This window comes from Pavona decussata, unplaced genomic scaffold (assembly GCF_977016875.1).
Source record: "Pavona decussata unplaced genomic scaffold, jaPavDecu1.1 SCAFFOLD_274, whole genome shotgun sequence".
Lineage (NCBI taxonomy): Eukaryota > Metazoa > Cnidaria > Anthozoa > Scleractinia > Agariciidae > Pavona > Pavona decussata.
Window position 1 is genome coordinate 279,303 of NW_028145676.1, and position 12,775 is coordinate 292,077.

Genomic DNA, 12,775 nt, shown 5'->3' on the forward strand with positions numbered 1-12,775 from the left:
TCCCCTTTTCTCCCGAAACGGCTCAAAGTGCGATCAGAAGTTCTTCTATTCTAGTTGCGTATTTCTGCCAACGATCAAAAAGTGAAGTAAAGTAAAATAAAGTTGTTTTGTGCGGACATTAATATCATGAGATCCAAGTTGACTTTTTCAATTCCACCCCATTGAAATGTTTCGCAATTATTTCCCTACCGGCCCCACCCTGAACGCAAAACCTCGTCGCGCTTGAATAAAACCCTCTCGCTAAGAATCATGGGTGATTGTCTGCCAAAAGCAGCATGGCGGAGTATTTGGCGTCTATCTTTGGAACAGAGAAGGACAAGTAAGTGAATTCTGAACGGCTTTTGATCACTGTCAAAGTTTTAGTACTAGGAAGTTTTGGTTGTTGAAGCCATCTTGCCGTACGTTTGTGAAAAGTTTGTTTCCTGTGCCCACTTTGATCAAAACTCGCGTACACAAATTGGAAAGCGTGTTATTATTACGCGATCGAGTGCACTCATTTAAAACGAAGTGGATCATGAAAGTTGAAGCTTAAGTCCATCAAAATCGCAGACCCAATGAAGTCAGCATTTTAAAATAATGGGAGCTTATGACTTCTGCCCAGCAAACGATTATCCTTCAAATGTTATTCTACGTAAGTTAATTCATCGCTGTTTTGAACTGTAGGTCCGGTTCCAGACGCCGTACTTCACATGAACCGAATCGATTCGACTTTGGACGACTCATGGGAATTACAGCGTCTGAATCAAAGCCGATGTACAGCCATTATTCCCAGCCGAGCCGAGCCGATCCGAATTAGATCGACCATTCTGAATTGATTCAGACGCCATAACTCACATGAACTTAATTCATTGAATTCGATTCGGTTCACATGAAGTACGGCATCTGCTTAGAGCCTTGGAATGATTTTCTTTGGCAAAAAGTTGTGTTCTGTTAGTTCTGTGCACGTGCGGAGAACAAAGTGTATTGATCATTCATTTTCCAGTGATTTGTGAAAATCTCCATTTGTTTAGGGTAAATTGCTCTTTCTAATTCAAAATCGGAGCACGTCGACATGGAGAGCAATGCTCGAGACTTCACAACAAGCCAACTTTTAGTCAGGAGAGTACATTTCTTTTCTGGCATCACTTTCCATGATAAGTGTATTATCATTTGTCTCACAATGTATAGTCCTGGCCACTGCAATAGCAGGAACTACAAGCGTACAAATGCGTGCAGTGTGGCAGATTAACGCGTGCGTTACGCACACATAAATTTTTACACTAACTATTACACGCACCTTGAATTACACGCAGTCTCCACTTACTTTGACCAGATAGAAATCGCCTTGTCCATCACATGCAGTTTGCGGGAATTTTTTCACTTAACGGCAATGTACATGAATTTGGACAAAAGCTTCTCGCAATTTAAGCAAAAGGTTGGTAGGAATCTCAGAGGATCAGAGTCTGTATTTTAATTTTTGAGAAATGCAGCCTCGTTTGTATCCTTAGGATAAGTTGTTATCTTTCTATAAACCGTCAATAAACCAAAAGCTGCGATTTACAACTCTTTGTAGTTACTTTGAGTTATAAATCACGATGTTTTGACTGCTTACTGCTAGTCTTCATCAGGCGATGAGGTTGACAGGTTATTATTATTGTATCAACATGTACCACGATGAACAACACCAACCTCTTTCTCGACTTTCTATGATATAATATAGTAGGTTATTGCAAGGGAAAGGGTGTCCAGTTGTTTTGCTACAAACTCGTTGCGTTACACGGTTGTTTCGTTACACCGTTAAGTATGAAAATGTGATTATTTCTCGTTCTTTTAGTGAGTTCCGGTGGAATTGTCTTAGCTGTTTCAGACTGCGTTTCATAGTGTTTGTGCAAGGATTTAATTGAGTTCAAATATTAGAGAATAAGTCAGGTTTACAGTCAATTCACGTCACTCGCGACTGGTAATTTTGAAATTTAAACGGAGTTTTGAAATTTTCAAGTCAGTTTTGGACATTGCCAACAAGATTTCAGAGTTCCCAGAGTTTTCAGAAATTTCCCTAGGTTATTGACAGTATAAGGGTATGAATTTGTTTTTACATTACAGCATTAAGTATTTCAAGAATAACAATTTTTTCCCAAGTATTTTGAGTCTTTTTTTTTTTTTTTCAGTTAATGCATCCTTTTCGGAAAGATTTCCAGAGAAATGTTCAACATTTCATTCACACGTCGGACATTACAAAGAGAAATTCGAATGTTTATTTAATTCTCGGAAATACTGGTCACGCGTAACGTGAATTGACTGTAAAATGTAGCGAATCAACTAAACTGCGCGGTGAGGGTAAAAGGCGGCATGAGTTTGCGGAATGGCATGTGGCATGACCTGCGGCATGACATAATTATGCGAAATACGATACTCGCGGAATGACTCAAAGAAATAAATTAACTGAAGAGTGCGTCAGTTTTTGGCGCCAATTTTAAGAGCATTAGGTTTTTCGATGTTGCGGAAAATGCAACGGATGGGCTGATTAGAAAATACCAGCCTGTAGCGGGAATAGAACATGTCTGATCGGTGGTTAGGAAGAAGTGAGGATGAAGAAATCGATGAATACTGTTTATTATTCTCACATTCACGGAAATATGAGTACATGTGCCTATTCTCGTACACTTTTTGCAATTTTCTCGTATATAGTTCCTTCCTTTAATACCTAAACACGTCCTAAAGATTGGCTGATTGAACGCCTGAGGTTTCGTACGATCGTTCGCAGATGGTTAATCGCCTTTCCTGGAAAAATATCCCCTTCATTATGTTAATATACGTCTCGTTAAAGAAAAAACCAAGTAATATTAAAAGTATATGTTACCTTTTCCGGACTTAAAAAAACATTTTTAAGTCAGTTTGGGTGAGACCTTCCTCGGGTAATAAAGCGCTGAAACATTATGTAGAGGTCTATTGTCACCGGTCCCACGGCACCTCCGCCGGATAATTTGTTTTACCACGTATCGCATTTGTTATCTAATTTCCACATTGTTATCCCAGAATTTTATTTCATAGATATAACGAGCTATAGTTGTGTCAACGGCTAATAAAATATGTGGGTCGTTAGGAAAAATACTCCGCTACCCTCCCCCGCCGGTTAGGTCAATGAAACTTACAACTTACAACTTGACCTGTGACCTACCCACCGAAAGCAGCTGAAAGCGCTTTCTTCGCCCGCCGCTTCAAATCACAAATATTTATAGCCAATTTTTTTTAATTTAAGGGGGTAAATATTCCTCGATGCGATGTTTAAGAGTGCCTGACTGTAACTTTCGAGAATCGCTGGCCAAGCTTGAAAAATCGAAACTCCTGATAATTTGCCTGAAGTTTACTTTTGGGGAACTATCTTCGAAAATATTATTTGAATGTTCTGGAAATTTTTAGTTTTCGAGAATTTTGGAGAAAACGAAATAACGGGTTTTGCCTCATTAATTATGCAAAAATCTCACTCAAAATTAGCCAAGTTCAATACGCTTGTGTTGAAACAGTACGCAACGCTAAAAAGCGAGGTCGGTTTTGAATAAGAGCATAACTCACCTACTTTCTATCAATGGGACCTATGTAAACTTTTGTAGAACTTTGGAGGGTTTTATGGCTCTTTGAAAAATTGACATTTTGAGGACTTCGCGATGAGGCGAAAATTGAGTAAGTTTGAAGGTTTAAAATGCATCTTGGTATGTCAGGTATCGACTCGAGAGGAACATTGTGATAAAGCTTGGGTCTTCGTCTTTAATAATACGAAATAAAAAATCTGGGCAATCAATGCACGCGCTGACGAAAACCAAAGTTAGCGAGGCTTCGTTAACAAATTTGCATAATTCGCAACTGTTGAGAAAATGCTATGTTGTGGCGACTCGGTGAAAACATTTACCCAGGCTATCTTCAAATGGTTATTTTACCCCACATTGCATTTGTCTGTTTCTCTTTCTTGTTTAATAACGTGGTAGAAAAGGTCTGGAAAAAAAATGCGTGATCGGAAAAGAAAATATTCGTCAAATTCTGGTGGGAAATTTGCATAATGCAAATCTTCCAATAAATCTTTCTGCAAAGGAATCTGATTGGGAAGGTTTCGTTAAGAGACCATTTGACCGAAACACCCCACATTAAAGGAGTCAAAACAACGTTTAATAATTCAATTTAACCAATTATTGTCGAATCTTCACCTTTAAATTAATAGTGCCAAGCTGATACTCGCTATTGCGTTATCTGCGTCACGTCAGTAGCTGTAGTCTTAGAATATAATGCCCACAAACCAACTTGTGCTGCGAAATTGTCAATTACAACAACTAGAAAAAAGACCTTTATTTACTGGCATATGAGTGGTTTTGATAAAAATAAAACGTTCACATGACACTTGAATCACGTTTAAAAGATACATGCTTGTCAAATGAGATGCGAAAGTTGGACATAGGGTCGGTCAAAGTGAATATTTTTAATTAAATCAAGTTTGTTTACTGGAATGCATGCTTTTTCAAATAGCTAGTCCAACCTTCTTCAGTGGCCTTCCAAATAATGATCACTCAGAATTGGGACAGTCAAAAAAACTCTCTGTTCGTGTTGTTTGATACTGTACCTTCGCAAGTGACTGAAAAACAATGTCAGCTGGCACGCCATATTTTAACATAATTACTGGTATGAAATATCACACATCATGACGGATACACGCTTCAAAACCTGTGTGCCAATTTCCGTTTAACAAAATAATAACCTACCTACAGTCCACATTGGCTGTAGGGCATGCATTTATCTTTGTCGAATGTCAACAACAGAAACACGGGTATCTCAGTGACACTGTATACACGCAATGTCTACTGCATACATCACAGGTAGCCGAAGCTCTATGACCTTTGTTTGACCTTTATATGTTGATGTCACGTTGAGTGTTACGCAATGGCGTAAATCATTACGGTTTGTATGGGAATTTACGAACGTGTTTTGGAGACGAAAATAAAGGGCATAAATTGAACAAAAATTGCTTACCTTGTCTCCTTGATCTCTTGCCAGTGTTTGTGCGCCATATTTTGGCCATTTTAGTACGATTCCAGTGGGTATTTAAAGGTTTGCTGAAAATTTTCCTCGCTCTATATCCTGCTATATATGTCCCCAAAATCGTGGTCACTTTAGTAGCAATAGTTTTCTTTGCAACGTCAACAATGAGGCTGAGTCGCGGACAAACGAAGGCGGACCACGGACTGGGTATAAAAGAGAAACTAAAGTAAGCGGGGACTACGGACTACGGACTACGGACTGGGTTTAAAGGAGAACTGAAGTCTGAAAATCATATCTTTCTTGTATTCATTCTCAGTAAGTTTAATATGTATCAAATCAAGTTTTGGTAGTTGTTTTTGTCCCTTTATTGTTTTTTTTTTTTTTTAGAAACAAAATAAGGACTTGGAATAAAATAGTGAGGATCGACAGTGCAAACATAAAATCTTGCTTTTTCTCAGCGAAACAGCTGGATTTTTAATACGCGCTCAAGAGAGCCGTTATTTTAGTTTGAAGCATTTATCTCAGGGTTCGATATGGTGAAAACTGGCGTGATTAAATTCGCAAAAGGATGTTTGATGATCATGATCGTGATCAGCCAATGAGCCCACGTGCACAATCATCTAGATGTCGTACATAGACATGTATGCAGTAGACATTTCGTGTATACAGTGTCACTGAGATACCCGTGTTTCTGTTGTTGACATTCGACAAAGAAAAATGCATGCCCTACAGCCAATGTAAACTGTAGGGCGTGCAGTCAGTCCATAGTCCGTAGTCCATAGTCCTCCTATCTTAATACGAACTTTATGCCCACCCCGTGGTCCGCAGTTCTTCGTCTGCGACTCGTGTTTTATTGTGACCGCCTTGTTAACGTTGCAATTTATTTCAAAGAATACTATTGCTACCAAACTGACCACGATTTTGGGGATATATATCTATAGTGGGATATCGTATAGAGAGAGAAAAATTGTCAGCAAACCTTTAAATACCCACTGGAATCGTACTAAAATGGCCAAAATATGGCGCACAAACACTGGCAAGAGATCAAGGAGACAAGGTAAGCAATTTTTGTTCAATTTATGCCCTTTATTTTCGTCTCCAAAACACGTTCGTAAATTCCCATACAAACCGTAATGATTTACGCCATTGCGTAACACTCATCGTGACATCAAAATATAAAGGTCAAACAAAGGTCATAGAGCTTCGGCTACCTGTGATGTATGCAGTAGACATTGCGTGTATACAGTGTCACTGAGATACCCGTGTTTCTGTTGTTGACATTCGACAAAGATAAATGCATGCCCTACAGCCAGTGTGGACTGTAGGTAGGTTATTATTTTGTTAAACGGAAATTGGCACACAGGTTTTGAAGCGTGTATCCGTCATGATGTGTGATATTTCATACCAGTAATTATGTTAAAATATGGCGTGCCAGCTGACATTGTTTTTCAGTCACTTGCGAAGGTACAGTATCAAACAACACGAACAGAGAGTTTTTTTGACTGTCCCAATTCTGAGTGATCATTATTTGGAAGGCCACTGAAGAAGGTTGGACTAGCTATTTGAAAAAGCATGCATTCCAGTAAACAAACTTGATTTAATTAAAAATATTCACTTTGACCGACCCTATGTCCAACTTTCGCATCTCATTTGACAAGCATGTATCTTTTAAACGTGATTCAAGTGTCATGTGAACGTTTTATTTTTATCAAAACCACTCATATGCCAGTAAATAAAGGTCTTTTTTCCAGTTGTTGTAATTCATTTGACAATTTCGCAGCACAAGTTGGTTTGTGGGCATTATATTCTAAGACTACAGCTACTGACGTGACGCAGATAACGCAATAGCGAGTATCAGCTTGGCACTATTAATTTAAAGGTGAAGATTCGACAATAATTGGTTAAAATCGAATTATTAAACGTTGTTTTGACTCCTTTTATGTGGGGTGTTTCGGTCAAATGGTCTCTTAACGAAACCTTCCCAATCAGATTCCTTTGAAGAAAGATTTACTGGAAGATTTGCATTATGCAAATTTCCCACCAGAATTTGACGAATATTTTCTTTTCCGATCACGCATTTTTTTTCCAGACCTTTTCTACCACGTTATTAAACAAGAACGAGAAACAGACAAATGCAATGTGGGGTAAAATAACCATTTGAAGATAGCCTGGGTAAATGTTTTCACCGAGTCGCCACAACATAGCATTTTCTCAACAGTTGCAAATTATGCAAATTTGTTAACGAAGCCTCGCTAACTTTGGTTTTCGTCAGCGCGTGCATTGATTGCCCAGATTTTTTATTTCGTATTATTAAAGACGAAGACCCAAGCTTTATCACAATGTTCCTCTCGAGTCGATACCTGACATACCAAGATGCATTTTAAACCTTCAAACTTACTCAATTTTCGCCTCATCGCGAAGTCCTCAAAATGTCAATTTTTCAAAGAGCCATAAAACCCTCCAAAGTTCTACAAAAGTTAACATAGGTCCCATTGATAGAAAGTAGGTGAGTTATGCTCTTATTCAAAACCGACCTCGCTTTCTAGCGTTGCGTACTGTTTCAAGACAAGCGTATTGAACTTGGCTAATTTTGAGTGAGATTTTTGCATAATTAATGAGGCAAAACCCGTTATTTCGTTTTCTCCAAAATTCTCGAAAACTAAAAATTTCCAGAACATTTAAATAATAGTTTCGAAGATAGTTCCCCAAAAGTAAACTTCAGGCAAATTATCAGGAGTTTCGATTTTTCAAGCTTGGCCAGCGATTCTCGAAAGTTACAGTCAGGCACTCTTAATAAGTTTTGCCGCTTTTGGAAATTGCATTTGTTGGTTATTTCGGCTCGCTGTCAAACCGGCCAGGTAAGCTTTCAGGAAAAGTTGGGAAGTTTCTTCGCTATTCTTTTATGAAACTGTTGTTGAACTTAAAATGCGTTTGGCCTTCGGTTTGTCCGAGAATAGTTTATCAGACGCTGCGAACATTTAACGGTTACATATTGTAACGAATAAAAAATTTGTAACAAACTCATGAGAAAAATAGGTTTTGTTTTTTCTCACCTTACATTTTCGGCGAGATACGTACGCAAGTTGAACTTGTCAATTACATGGAAGTCAAAAGGTGAAAAGCGAACATGAAACTTAAATTCACTCAGTCCCTTGACTACGAAAATTCATAGCTTTCTTTACCCTCACTCCTTCATAACCAGCGATCGACATGATTTATCCCAGCCTTGTATTTTTTAATCCTATTTCTGTCGTCTAGTTGTTTTTAAAAATTCAGCTTGGAAACCACAACATCTAAAATTATAAAATTGGCGCGAAAACAGGACGCGCTCTTCAATTAATTTATTTCTTTAAGTCGTTCGGCAAGTATCGTATTTCGCATAATTATGCCATGCCGCAGGTCATGCCATATGCCATTCTACAAACTCATGCCGTCTTTTACCCTCACCGCTTCTTGCCCCTTCCAAGTTAAAATATTCTTTTGATTTTTGAGCTTAAGAACGAGATAAGAAGGGCTATTTTGAATGCGAACAAAAGAATATTAGAAGGGCAGCCATTTTGGAATAAAGGTTATGGGGTTGTTTTCATACTCGAGGAGAATCAACTTTTTATAAAAATGGTATCATAAGAATTTGGCAAATAGAGTGTGTCTGTTTACTCAGATATCAACTTCAAAAGCTTCTCATCTTTGAGATTTTCCTATTGTGTACATTGTTAGAAGAAACAAAAACAATGTATTTGTCAAAAGGTCTTATTTCAGTTAGTTGTTGACAAGTTTATTTTATGCGGAAAGTTTAGGCCATAAAAACACTCGGCAGAAACGAGGGAAAATGCGCGCTCGGTTGCATTTATTTTAAAATATAGATACACGAAAGGATGGCAGTAAATCCTTACATGGTGCATTTAGAGACATAACAGCCCGATGCAAATCTGTACCCGAATTCAATGCTCAGAAACTACGGGAGACTGGTACAAGTGAGGAGTTATGGGATAGTTTTGGTAGGCGGATGGAAGTTGCGCCGATGAATAAGTGTTTTTCATGGCCGTCAGTTGTATAGGAAATACTGTTTTAGGTGAAAACTATTTAAGGACGGTTTCTGCTTTTGTTACTGCGCATACGTTCCGCGCATTTCAAGATACTCGAGTTTCCTATGGGTGGTGCCTACTAATACAGGGATATTTTTACGCGGTTTAAAACTATGCGGAGAAAGCAGAACTTAGCAAGTGCTCTTGGAATCCAAAAAGAAAATTGAGGATAACCATGCATTTTTCAGAGATAGAAAAGCTTCAATTTTGAACAAAACGCCATGAATTTCTTTGTATTTTACTGTTGTTTAGAATAATTGTTGCTTAATTGTCTCTAAAAAAATGCGTGGTTATCCCTAAATTTATTTTTGGATTTCAATAGCCCTTGCTAAGATCTGCTTTCCCCGCATAGTCATAAACCAAACAAAAATACTTCTTTATTAGTAGGCATCGTCCTTAACCACAGCTACGCTTCACCGAATAAACGCCGGAAAATGCCCTTATTCGTAGGCGTGATGTCCATCCGCCTACCCAAACAATCCCACCATCCCTAGCGCGTACAAGTCTTCTTATAGTTTCTAGAATATCAAAATGCACACTGTCTTTTCTGTTCTCTCCTTATCTCTTATCTTGATCATTTGTCGTATTCTCTTGCCCCTCTCAAGTTCGATCAAGTGGTGATATGGTAAGGAGAAGATAAATACTGATAGCATTTGGGAGTTCAAGTGTATATTAATTTTTTGTACCATACTATTACAAACCGAATTCCGTTTAGAAGGCGTTAATTAAAAACCAAATGACTTAAAGGAAGAGAAGAGTTGTCAGGTTTTACAGTTCAGTTATGTTCATATATCACTTTGCTAAGACCCAACAGAGTAAATAAATAAACAAATAATAAATGAATGAACAGTTTGTGGGATTTACACTCTTCTCGTAAGAAAATAAAAGCATGCGTAAATAGGCACGCATAGCGTACATGTGGGTAGTGCTGTACAGGCGTTGCGGACCTGTTTGTGCTCATTCTTGACGACAAAGTGGGTAGAGTACTATACAGTGTACTACCCACAAAAACCCAAAATATGCGTATGGGCTACCCATAAAACGACAGTGAACACAGAGCACTTCAAACATCGTATTTGTCGCTGAACAAGATTAATACATCTATTTTCACTACGTCTCGCCAACGTCCTTTCCTCTCGTAAAACTGTCCCGAATGTATGTGACCTACGTCACGCGTTACGAACTTCCGCTTCGGCTGCCTTTCCATTTCCGGTTACTTTTACCAATGTTTACAACCTAACATACAGCCGTTTCGACAAAGGTTGTCCAAAAAATATTTAAAGCGTTCGCGAAAATGCTGAATGGTAGTCTGGAAAATACCCAACAAATTTCAATAAACGCTCAGAATCCATAATAGCCTGTTCCAGGCTCCTAGAGAGACGCGCGAAGGAGAGAGCGAGGGGACGAAAACGACGGGGGTGGGGGAGAGGAAGAGAGGGAAAGAAGAGGAGCCTGTAATCATTCTCTTAAACACCTCATGCCGCCCACTTTTTCCAAAATGTGTCAACATGTCAAAATGTCAAACTTTTCATTGTCCGGGTTTCGAGTACTCACGCGAGTTCTCGAGTTCGCGCGGTTGTCCTTACATCGCTTCGATGTCGCGGACACCGAAAGGTTCTCCGGGTTTAAGATTTCAACCCTCAAAATCCTGTAGATTTTGCCAAAAAAATTTGACGTGTCTTGGAACGAAAGTTCCCCGGGTGTACTTGTTCAACGCCGTTCGAAATAAGGAACCTATTAACGCGACGTTATGATATCGAGCGACGAGACTCTAGTGTTGGCAGATGTTGTGTCTTCGTTTGGTTGTATCTTCGCAAGCTTTTAAGAAACGAAGAGCTTTCTAGCGTCAGCTGCCTCATTTGTGCGTGGATCCTTGCCAGAATTTATGGCACGTTTAAATATGTTAAAATGCGGTTGACAGACCTGCACGACTCCCACTGTGTGTGCGTTGTTTTGATAAAAGCTTTTACAATGCAAGCATGTCTTTAAGCGATTTTCCTTTTGTATAAGAGCTTCTTCCCTTTTGATCAAAACGTGATGCGACCGCTCTGCTTAATAGTGTTTATCTTGATCGTGAGGGGGAATTCTCATATATACTGAATGGAGAGTTTCTTACTGACTATTCTGAGCCGTTAGGATTAGATATTGATATGCCATTGTGTATGCTAGCTCTGTGGCATTTGTTAAAGTTTAGCGGATAGGATTAACTGCAAGATTTCAGGTAGCGCTAAATAAATTTTATCTGTGAAGATACAGGATCCGTGGATTTCTTTACTCGTGAATTCGTGAATTCAATAGCTTATGCTATTGCATATCACTGCGGGAAGATTGAAACTGCCGCAGGATGTTTGTTTATCACGGATATGAGTGTCTAACAGATCCTCGTCTTTCAAAGCTTATCATTGTTGTCTCTTGCTTTCGAGAGCTATAGCATTTGTTATACATTCGTCGCCAATTCCTATTGCTGCGGCCGAGAACCCTAGTTGTTTTAACTGCTCGACCTGATCTCTCATCACTAAAACCAACGGAGAAACCACTATAATGGTTGACAACGGCTTGACTTCACTTGAGCACAAAGCACTCGAGACGTACTCGAGGAAACAGTTGAAATATCAAGCTCTTCCCGAAACCGGTGGGTAGAATGGCGAAAACGTCTTTCCCACGAGCTAGACTGAGAAGGCACGCTTTTTGCTCCTTCCTGAGTACTTTAACTTGCGGAAAATCTCGAAGACAATTCTCTAAAATTGAATTAAACTCAGTCTCATCAAAACCACGCGCGTGTGACACACTCGCCATTTTGACTCTTTCGCGATATCTTTTGAGTGATGTCTGAACTGTCAAAACTGACCAATCAGAGGGTATACCGGGAGCTGGTATACCGGCATGAGGTGTTTAAGAGAATGATTACAGGCTCCTCTTCTTCCCCTCTTTTTCTCTCCCCAGCCCCCCTCGTTTTCGTCCCCTCGCCCTCTCCTTCGCGCTTCTCTCTAGGAGCCTGGAACAGGCTAAATCCATAATGCCTCGACCGTACAGCGAAGACGCAGCAATATGGATTCTGGGATTTTATTGAAATTTATTGGGTATTTTCCAGACTACCTTTCGGCGTTGTAGCGTATGGTTTTAAGCTCAGTCACTCAGTTTCCGATTCAAATTGCAGAGGACAACTTATTTTCAATGGAATGTATATCAAACGAGTGAATACTGTTTTTCGCGAGGTGATTGGCTACCCAACGACGTTGTCTAAGATTTCACGCGCGAGTTTTTCGCCAGTTTATTACAAACATAATAAAAGGCAATGGTTATAAAACCCAACAAACTTCTTTGTTATGTGATTTTGTTAGCATTTTTGATTTTGACAACGAAGTGTTGATTATAAGTTGTAGAAATATAATAGTTATTACAAATCTGTGAAAATATTACATAATACTTAAGGGATTCAACAACAATAGCGAAAACAAATGAAGTGTACGGAATGAAAATATTGTATAATTCTATAGCGATACAGCAAAATACTTCTCAGTATGGAAAACGAACAATAAATTTGTAGTGATGAATAACAGCAACGACGAAAATTAAAGTAAGAGTGTTGAATTAACGCCTTTTAAGTTGTTTGTTCAGGGCGGGTCGTTCCCATTCAAACTGTAGGGCTTTTTTCAATCTTAAGCTGGAAAGTGAATCGAGTCCAA

The 12,775-nt window shown here is 39.0% G+C and overlaps 1 protein-coding gene across 1 annotated transcript in view; it reads left to right on the plus strand.

Annotated features, from left to right (window-relative positions):
• LOC146455417 (uncharacterized) overlaps window positions 1-12,775 on the plus strand; it is a 61,235-nt gene that overhangs the window by 17,249 nt on the left and 31,211 nt on the right. The gene's annotated exons all lie outside the window — the stretch shown is intronic.